Here is an 11,103-nt window from a genome sequence, read left to right on the forward strand (position 1 = left end):
TTACAATTGCTCCAAAATGCCTTGTATTTTTCTTTATCATGCAAGACTTTTTTAGCTCCCTGTCTTTCCGGGCGGTTCTGATTGAAGTGTCTGAGTGCTATTTAAAGAGGCGTGCAGAAAAGCAGAGATGTTTACAGTACCCTCAGAATACAGGCTGTCTAGAAACAGGAAGTACCATTGCCCTGACGTGCAGCAGCACACAGCGTCAGCCAATGCAGCCACTTCCTCCTCATGGCTGAACAAGAGGCTACAGCAAAACAACCCTCACGCTTATCAGAGAATTATGCCCCCCTCCCCTCTACTGCCTGTCCTCTTGAATGGCGCACATACACAGCAGGCTTTTCACCCCTCCACCATGTCCTATCTTGCTTTCTCCTATTCTCTAATGCCTACAGCCCCCCACCCCCCTTCCCTTCAAACGTCTCTTCGCCAGTACAGCATGCCTGAGTAGCTTCTTGGAGATGAAGGAGCTAATTAATTTGATTTAGCCGTTCTCTCTCTCTGGCAGTGGAAAAACCAGCCGTCCGTCCCCCGTTCCTCCTCCACACCATATCAGGAACCCCTCCCAAATGATTTTCCACCTATCCTTTCCAGTCTGCTTTAACAACGTCCACACTGTGAAACCTGTCTTCTTCTTCTTTGCCTTTTTCTCTTCTGCTACATAACCATATCTTTCCAGCTGTTTATTGCATATCACAATGATTACAAACTACCTGTCAGCTGTAACTTCTGTGTATAGTCTCCACCCATTTTGTTTCCTTTTTCTAGCATTATATCTCTTGAGTGTGCCCACAGACAGTTTGTGTGACTCAGCAGCGTTTGACTGCTCACACAAACGTGCTTGTTATTGCTCACTGCATCTGCTTCAGGGACCTGAAGCAAGTCTGTCAGACTACGTGTGATTTCTGAGATTTGATACTCAGCTACATCTCCCAATTAACTTATATATTAAACAGTCTAACACAACCATATAACGGTCTAACACCATTTGACAGCTTAATGCTGTAAATCCTTCCCATGCTGTCATCCTTTATATGAAACATACTCTAAACTTTGCAGAGTGTAGGTTCTGAACATCTGTTCATGATAGATTCTGTGCCTTTAATGCTTCAGTTTAGTCTTGCAGGCAAGGGGTGGTGCAGTGTTGAACTCAGTAACTGCTCCGCTGTAACAAAAAAAGCTTAGACTACCTGAACTTTTTTGTTGTTGTTGTAGGAAAGTAGTTTGGTTTATCTGCATCACCTTATTCAAAAGCTAACAGAAGACACTGGTAACATTTCCATGAATGAGAAAGAACACATGCAGACTTGATCTTTTTTTATTCCTACAACATCTTGGGCAATTAAAGTCCTTTTTATTGATTTACACCTTCCTCTGCTAAATTAAACGAGCAGAAAACCACTTTATTCACATTATTGAACAACATATCAAGCAAATGGGAGCCTTCAACTTTAGGTCCAGGGCTGTGGGCACAAGCACAAATTGGATGTAGCTGAGGTGCTAAAAATCTCATGTTTTTACATAAAAATGAATTAATTATGTGAGCATAATAGGTTTATTTCCATAAGGTTAATATACTTTTGTGACAGTAGTCATTTTTTTATTTTTTTATTTTATTGACTATGACAGTCACAAAAGAGTTTTTTGAGTTTTGGTTTTGTACTTATTACACCATGTCACCTTCAAAAGTTTTCCAAAAGGCTGTTGTTTTAACTTACCTTGGACAGGTCACCAGTGTATCTCAGGGACAACACAGGGACACACAGACAAACAATCATTCACAGTCACATTCACACATATGGGCAATTTAGTGTCATTAACAGCCAATTAACATAACATGCATGTCTTTGAAACCGGAGCACCCAGAGGTAGGGGCAGAAATCTTAATATTTAAAAAAAACGAATTAAACATTTAAAACGTCTTATTAAAGTTAAAACCTGCTTCCCTTCAGATTTCTTGTTTATTGGATGGGTTTTCTACACACACAAAAAAGATTTTAAGATTTAATAGCACAAATACACATCTAGCTTAAAAAGAAAAACAAAAATAAATGTCTTGCTTATATCTGGTGCATAACAATATATGGCATCTACTTTTTAAAAAGTTACATGCTTGCTCATATATTTGCATTGTGATCTAGAATCATTTGCATTGTGCATTTTATCATGTATGGATTATGGTATATCAATTTAATTTTTGTTGGGCGTCTGAATGCATAACATCTCCCCTCTAGGTTGTAGTAACTCTGTGCTCCCATAAATAAACCTTTGTCAGTTCATATGCAGGTTCTTTAGCCTCAAAAATGTTTTCACAACAGTACTATAGGTGTGTCTAGTTAAACTGAGCTTTATGTAGTTATTGGTGTGCAAGAACTTTGCATCACTAATTAGTCAACGGAGGAGTGATTTGCTTGGAATATCACTTCTGCAGTGAAAGTTGTCTTATGTAAGCTGTGTGTCACATGGGTTGTCTGTTTCACATTGTTTGGCTGCTGCCCTGACATTTGTTTTTGTAAACAGTAGAGATGTGTTAGCTAAAGACGGGCTCCAGCATGCTCATCACTCCTTGTTTCTTGGCAGGTTTAATCAAGTTGCTCACTGTCCCACCCCTGTGTCTGCAAGGCAGTGCTGAGGGCAAAGCACCCTTTCATCTGTGTGCGTGTCTGGCTATACACGTAAACATTTGTCATGCTTATCTGTACATATGCTTGCAAAATATGTATGTGCTGTGGTTTCATTCTATCTCTGTCCTCACAGTTCTTTGTGCAGGCCACAGAAACAGGAATTGCAATGCCGTCCTTGTAAAGCCACCGCTTCCTCTTTAAGAAACCACTGACATTTGAACTTCTCGAACGTCGCTGACTTCCTACTTTGATCTCAGTCCAAGTCAGCTGGAGAGCAGGTTAGTCATCCCTTCTTTGAGGTCACTGAGGATGTTTACTAATGCTTGAGTGTGCCTCAGGATATATTCACACACATGTATCTGTGCTAGTAGGAACTCTGCCTAAATGAAACTTGTTTTCACATTGTCTGAATTTTTTCTCACCAAACTAAAGATTCAGTTATGTGGCTCAAAACAGCCAGACTGCATGCGTAACTTTGCATTTTAGGAACTGACGGCGTCAGTGAACTTTCCCTATCTGCTTATCACTGTAAATGACTGACTTACTCAGCATTTAGAAGTTAAACATAGAGCTTTTTAAATCAGATTTTTAAAATTATTCAGTGGGGTAAGAAAACAATTGTTTACATTCAAAGTTTCTAAACAAAATGTGTAACGTGTAGTGATAACCAGTGTTTTGGTAATAACAAAACTTAAAATTACTATTCTTAATGAAAAGGCTCCAACACAGAATTATAACCGGACTCAGCCATTCCCTTCAGCTCTACAGATTCTAATAGTATAAGTATATCATATAGTATATCAGTATAACCACTCTCATGGGGATGTTTTGGGACCAGAACAGCATCTTGCAAAAAAAAAAGTTAGTGACTAGCAAGTTAACACACTCCAGCTGGGCCTTCAGCAGCTAAAGGGCCTGTGTCTTGTAAGTTGGCCATAGCTCTTTTCTGGTGTAGGATAAAATACATTTTTGCAGGTTAATTGGACAAAAATTGGTTTGGTTAAAATTTGGTTTTAGGGTTAAATTAGTTTAGATTAGGGGTAGGGGCATTAGGCATTTAGTTGCAATGGTTAAGGTTAGGGGCTATTGATTGCATTATGTCACTGAGTGTGTGTTTGTGTGTGTGTGATAGTATTAATAGTATAGGACATATGTGCTCGTTGTCTTTCCATTAAAAAATCTATTCATTGGACCACATTCTATTATTCTGCTGTAGAAATTAGGTTAACTTGACAGTGTTAACATGTCTAGATATAACACTGATCTTTAGACTGATTCCAGCTGCTTTTTTATTGTATTTTTTGATTGCATTTAAATATAAGATGCTTCATTAATTTAAAGGTTTAAATCTTTTACCAGGATGTCTTTCTTAGTTCCTCCCCCTTTGTGTATTCAGATGTGTGTGTCGTTTGGTAGAACAGCATGAGCTGCTATGATCAAGTTTGGCCAAACATCCATGAATAGGGATGGCTGAACCACGGGGGTGCTTCTGAATACAGAGTTGGTGGCTGTCTGCAGCCGTGGGACAATGCCAGCACACATGTGTGGACTCCTGGAACACACACACACTCTATTGTCTTTACCAATGGGAAATCTGCTTCACTCACGTGGCCTCCCTTTCTTTTGCTGCGTCTGTTCACACACTCATACAGTAATTTGATTTCAGTGTTTAATCTTACTGTCCTATCTTGAAGCCACTCACAACTGGCACAACGTGGAGCATGCTTTTCAAACGTGCAGGAGCACATGAGAGAGGACGAGAGAAAGGAAGAAAAAAGTTTGTCCAACTCCAAGAGCCAGAGAGGTCACAGGGACAACACCCAATCCCAATGCAGTTCCCATGGAGACAAGTGTGGCAGCGTACAATGAGGGTGAGAGAGTGATGAAAGAGAGGGAGAGAGGGAAAGGGCAGGGGAAGAGTAGGAGGGTGGGTTGTTGGCGTCAAGGTTCAGTTGGTGGGTACTGGGGGGGAGTTGGTGGGGGCAGCTCCACTCAAAAGGACAGTGGGAAGTATGATGGTGTTGTACAGTACTAGAACATTCTTGCACACCTCCTATGCCCTCTTGTTCCAGCTGAGAGAATACGTTCTAATCCAAGGCCCCAGAACGACTCACGGGAGAACAGAGCTATGTGGAATTTCCACTGACAGTGACGTACGTAAATTAGAGCAACCAGAACGAAGAGAAAAGTTGTTGTGAAGCATTTTGCGTGGATACAGATGACTCAGAAACAATATCCAGCTGCAGGCCTTGATGGCGGTGCAGTGGCGCTGTTGTAGCTGCAAAACAAAATGGAAGCTTGTCACCATTGGTATTGGTTGAGCCATGTGTCAGACACAGATACGCACAGCGACCTAAAAGCAGTTAATTGAAAAGACCAGCATTGTCACAGATGGCACTCGAACCCTTTTAGCAGAGGCCATATACAATCAAAGAGCATCCCTGCTCCTAGTTTCTGTCCCTGTCCATCCACCATTAGCCCCCTTTTCTCTTTTAAAGAGACACTCCACTTATTTCTGAAAACAGCTGTATAATGTCTGGGTTGGGGGTTTTAAAATCAGAGAAAACAAGATTGATGACCACTACTTGGGAACACCACAATGGCACAGTCGCACTGGTGAGATACTCAGAAATATCTGGTTGCAGACAAAGATGGTGGACTCCCAACCTTGGCAGGAATTAGTAGATATTAGCCAGATGTTGTTTATGGTAGAAGCTGGACCTTGAGATGAAGATTGTTGGGGTTAGGCATTAAGGATGCGTTGATAGGGTGAAGGAAAACCACTGGCGTAGACAGTAAGGCCCAGAAACAGTCTAAAGACACTAATGTACAGGGAAAGGTTGACAGCTTTTGACCAGCTTATCAGCAGCCAATATACCTTCTAAAGAACTTGATTCTGGGCTGTTTCAACAAATAAGTGACTTGCAGGCTGTAACTTCTGACATTGGCTAATTTCCTTCGCCATTCACACATTTGACACATTTCAATGCAAAAGCCCGCTTTGTAAATTCATCCACAATTTGCAAACAGCAATCCTTATAATTCCACCAACATGTCCAGTGTTAAAGCTGCAATTAAGCCTTTAAGAAGTGGGTCTCTGACTCACATTTTCGACAATAGTTTACTCTGCAATTGTAGTGTGTGAGGATAAGAATCATTGCCGTGGTGTCAACTATCCAGACTTGTAGAATCCTTCAAGTATTAAAAACCACTTTGCAGTTTGAAAACCACGGATCCATCAGTCCGCACCGGCACTTGAAGGAACACGTCTGCATCAACACAGCCTGTAAACACAATGCTATTTTGCATGAATGCCCTTCAGAGTCAGAAAAGACATGGCATAACGCAAATGAAGGATACAATCAAGTTGCATCATGGGAAATATAGGATCCAGTATTTTTGGAGCGTGATCTATCGTGAAGTATAGAATAGAAATGTAAAGTTAAGATATCTTGGCCTCGGCTGCATTGATTTTGACCATTCTTTTTTTTAATCTGGCACTCGTAAGTCCCTAAACTTTGTGAAAGTGCCGTTCTCACTCGCAGGAGTACCCCTTTAATGCCTTCATTTTTTCCTCAACTTCACATGGTACACAGAGTGCTCCCATCCGCCATTTGACTACTGCCAGTTTGTCCTCTGTCTGTCTCACTTTCTCACTGTCTCCCTCGCTCACACTCCTCTCAGTCCCTCACTGTCTGTCTGTCCGTCCTTGTGCCCAGGTTTTTTGAGTTGGCGTGGTTCCTGTTTGTTTTCAGCCATTTTGGGGACTTGCAGTGCTCGTAACAAACTGCTTAAATGGCGTCCTCTTGCTTGCTTGCTCTCCCTCTGCCTCTCCCTCCCTCTGCCTTTCGCTGGGCTTTGTGTATATAAAGTAGTGTGTGTGTGTGTGTGTGTGTGTGTGTGTGTGTGTTTCTCTCTCTCTCTGTGTGTGCGTGCATGCGTGCATGTGAGTGTGTGTAGAGAGAGAGAGAGAGAGAGAGAGAGAGAGAGAGAGAGAGAGAGAGACAGAGGGAACAACACTTCCAAATAAAAAGAAGATTGGATTCAGTGTGTGTGTGTGTGTGTGTAGGTGTGTGTGTGTGTGTGTGTGTGTCTGTGCGTGTTGGGGGGGGAGGGGGGGTACCAGAGGGGGCATACACTTGCTGGAAAAAAGAGCAAAAACACTAAGAATCGTGTGTCACAAGCGAAAACTGGAGTGAGAGAAGAGAGAGCAAGAAAAAGGGGGAGTGAGTGAGGGAGAGAGCAAGCAAGTTCGAGTGTGAGAATCGCTCCTGCCCTCTGTCTTCACACACGGCTGCCTGCATGTGTATGTATGTGTGTGTGCACCGCCTCTCCCCGCTCTGTCTCTCTCTCTCTATCCCTCTCTCTCACACACACTCAGACGTGCGCATACACAGACCAAGGGGGAGAGAGAGAGAGAGAGAGAGAGAGAGAGTGGGAGAGAGGGAGTGTGAGGGGAGAGAACACATCGCAGCAGAGATGCAGCAGGAGGTTTTCCGAGGTACGTTCTCTTGTATGCTTGCCTTCCTGAGAGACAGAGAAAATAAGAGGAAGAGAGGCTGAATTCTGTTGTTTTCCCTGCTTGTTTTTCTGCTTCACTCCACTGCTGTGGTGCTGGTTGCTCCGCATGTGAAGAGGAGGAAAAGGTTTTTATTTTACTGTGCGTGTGTTGGGGCGTGAGTGTTGGTGGGTGTGCGTATTTATGCAGTGTGTGTTTGTGCAAGCATATTGATGTGTGTCTGTGTGTGTGTGTGTGTGTGTGTGTGTGTGTGTGTGTGTGTGTATGCCTGTGCTGGTTCTATTTCTGTGTGTGTGTGTGTGTGTGTGTGTGTTTGTGTGTGTGTGTGTGTGCCAGTAACAGGCCCTGTCTCCCTCATCCTCCCCTCTGTCGCTGGCGCACCACGCAGTTCTTTTTCAAGAGCGATGACTCGTTTTGAGATTGTGATGAAACTTTTAATTCATCGGAGCCTCTTGCATCTCTGATTCACCGTAGACAGCAAGTGGCCCGCACACATCAGAACAGGCGTTAAACATGATGTGAGCTTTGTTGTTGGGGTCTTAACATGGTGAACCAAATGTCCTACCCATGCCCATCAACTTATGAACAACATTAGAAGAAATGTTTTGGCAGGAAAACATGGACATAGGCGACGCTAAGCATTTTTAGTTCCACTGACTGGTTCCGTCTCTTGTTTCAGTTTGGGGCGGCCCAGTTTGTCCTCCATTTTATCAGCCTGTTGTTTTGCTCGAGGTTGTCTCTCACACAGCAGCAGAGGGCATACTGATGTCACCAGCCCTGTTGTTGCTGCCCTGTGCCTTACTTTTCTTTTGCCCCAAAACAACAGAGTACCTGCTGCCAACTACTCCACATTCCTGGTTTCTGTGGATGCCAAGCCAAGCCTCTGTGCTCAATGTATGGGAAATATGACCCACGCTGCCACAGGGTTAGGGTCATAGGTCAGACAATAGGAAAACTAGTGTTTTGCTGCTCTCTCATCAAATGAGGTTGTGAGAGCCATGTCAGCATTTTTATTGTGGCCATCTGTGTTAATGTCACACATTTGTCTTTGGGTCTTTTTTCTACCCTGGATGCAAAATGCAAGCATGCAAGTCTTGTGGCTTGCAAGACGGAGTTGGTTTGCTTTGTTTACATTATGCATTTTTTTTAATACCACAACAAAAAAAGATGTTGATGTACCACAGTGTAGTCTCATTTCAGTTCAGGAAACTAGTGCAGCAACTAATGTTTTTTTTTATACTTGTCACTGTTAAACATAGCACCGTAGCACTATATGGTGACCGTTGTACATGCCACCTTTTAGTCAGCCTTACTCAAATGCTTCTTGGTTGTTTTTGACTGAGAACTCCATTGGGGCTATCACACCTCCTACAACTGAGACGCCGCATGAAATTGAAAATGATTTGGGAGAAATTTGCTCAAAAAGGTCACCGGTGTAGTGTTACTGCTCTCCAGGGGCAGCTTTTTGGCCTTACTGTTTCCTAATGCCTCCCATGATTCTGTTGCAGCGAGCAAAATTATGGGGATTACGTGCTGGGCTGAGAGCTAACACACCGTGGAAAGTGTGGCGTTTTAGACATGGGCAGGTTTGCTGGTGCATGAAGTGGCATGTGACAACACCACAGTACAGCAGTATATGCAGGGAGGGGGCGTACAGTCAGTCATGCTGAGGGGGATCTGAAAGACATGGAAGCCATGAAATGTGAGCATGGAAGAGATGTGTTTGAAGTCCCTGCACACCATCACAACCACCACTAGCACCTCTGCTCAACCACTCCCCAACCCGTAGCAACTTCCTCTTACCTCCTCCCTCCTTTCCTCTCTCCATCCCATCTGGCTGGCTACACCATGCTCTCTTGGCCAGGGGGTTGTGTAGAGTTCAGTAGCTGTTCTTGCTAACGATGCCCCCACCCACCCACACACCCTCATGCATACACACATACACCCTCCTCTTCACAGACCAACTGCTGCTCTGATAGTTGGGCCCCTCCGGCTGACCCTCACTGGGGAGAAAGCCCAACCGACACCTTCTTCTTCCCACATGCTCCTCGCTGCTGGCTCACCGGCTGGAACACAGAGGCCCCCCACATTCTGCCTTCCAGGCACTCCTCTTAACCCCTCACACACACACACACACACACACATACCATGTTGCTTGGTTCTTATCTCTGTTGGTTTGTTTAAAAAACATAATTGCACTTACCAAAGAAATTGCTGAGATCTGTGAATGCAGTGACATGGCTCAAAAAAAGTGTGAAGCAGAAATATACAAATTACAGGCTGACTTCCTGGTTCATCTTCAACTTGTCGTAGTTCAAGGCACAGGTATTCTCCGTCAGGTTACTGTAGCTTTGTGCACACGTTTCCTGAGCAATGAGTAAAACTAATGTGGTTTAGTTTAATCTCTAAACTTATTTGCAACCTGTATCTGATCATCTGACTGCCCGAATTCTTCTCTGTGTATTAATTTGCTGTGATGCTAGAACATAGCTACTAATTTGGTGAAAACAATCATGCTACAGCTATGAAAATTAAAGTTACAATCCACCAGACAGAAAAGGGATGAGAGAATATGGAAGAGCAGAGATGGTTTGATTATCTAAGCTGTAATCTGTTAAAGAAATTTTAATGAGGCATTAGGTACGAATGTCAGCTGTTTACATTCATATTGAAATTAAGTGGCACTAAAACAGCAATAAAAATGCAATGTGCTATGATCAGACCTTTAATTCTTAATTACAAGAATTGGACTAAATTGCTTAAAATGGTTAGCTTGCATGGACTTTAGGGAAATCTGTGAGGAATTTCCTTTTCAGAGATGGCAACAAAAGAAAAAAAGCATGGTCATTGAATCCCAACAGTTGTCTGTCAGCACAAGTACCCGTTTCAGTGTGGAATAAACAGATTGCTCAACGGCTGGTTTAAGGCCCTGAGCGGGCGTACCAGCCAAACTCCTCTGCCGTCATGCCTTATGCTTCTTTTGCAAGGCCACTTTAGCAGTGATGTTTCTAGGGACTGATCGTCCATTTAAATTCAGTGGATTACCAACTAATGGTTTCCAAGGTCATAAAGTTATCCATGTTTTTCAGATGCTAATGACAAGTATTTCAAAGTCAAATATTAAAAGTTTATCTGTTTTAAATTGATTGATTTCCTCAAAGTAATTGGTTTTATAAATTCAACTGAGCTAAGAGAGGGCGGCCAATCGGCAAGTTTTTGCCTCCTCTATTGATTCAGCATTTAAGAGTGAAATAACCAGAATCAAAAGTGGACAGTTTACCTTTTCCTCACATTTGTCATTTGATACCAAATACAAATTTACTCAGTGCATGCTAAAAGTATTCCTCTCTTCTTTCTGCCTGTCGGTAAGGAGCCTCTGTCATTATGTAAAAGCCAATGTGTTTGGTAAATGATGTTTTATATTTATTTAAGTCTAGTTAGCACTGTGTCCTGCACCAGCTGAGAACCTGTTCATTCTATGCGGTTTTAGTGCAACAAGCGTAAATAGGTGAACACTTCATGGGACGACCAACATGATTGTTTGTGCAGAACATCCTGTTGCAGAGAGGTGTGAGTACACTTTTGCTTTTTATTTTGATTTAGCTTTAGAGTCTTTGCCACATTCATGGTCACATTTGTTTGTGTGTCCCAGAGTTATATTGAAGGATGCGTTCGTGTTTGTCCACTTGTCTATGACGTCTAACAATGAGGCAGTGGTAGTGGTAGATAGAGACAGAGGTTTCCTATACGTTTTTACGCACTTTTCTGTGTACAAGTAAATCCAGTTCATTTAAAGCATGTTAAAAGCTGCCTGTCACAGTCAGACAGTGTGTTGTGCATACTTCATTTGTGCAGCAGCTGTGTGCGTCACAGGCAGATAAAGAAAAAGAGCGAGGGGGCGTCATACGCATTTTCCTGTCCGCGGTGCAAGCATCAGATGAGATGGTGAAATTTTTAGCC

General features: G+C 42.8%; 1 protein-coding gene across 4 annotated transcripts in view; it reads left to right on the forward strand.

Moving 5' to 3' along the window:
• The window catches only part of zbtb4 (zinc finger and BTB domain containing 4), a 28,709-nt gene that overhangs the window by 5,551 nt on the left and 12,055 nt on the right, over positions 1–11,103 (forward strand). The window contains exons 3-4 of one of the 4 annotated variants that reach the window (XM_067525222.1): positions 2,581–2,655; positions 2,758–2,902. The gene's annotated coding sequence lies outside the window, so the exon portion shown is untranslated. The other 3 variants (XM_067525223.1, XM_067525221.1, XM_067525224.1) reach the window with 3 other exon arrangements.

The sequence above is a fragment of the Channa argus genome, chromosome 12, assembly GCF_033026475.1.
Source record: "Channa argus isolate prfri chromosome 12, Channa argus male v1.0, whole genome shotgun sequence".
In the NCBI taxonomy this organism is placed as follows: Eukaryota; Metazoa; Chordata; class Actinopteri; order Anabantiformes; family Channidae; genus Channa; species Channa argus.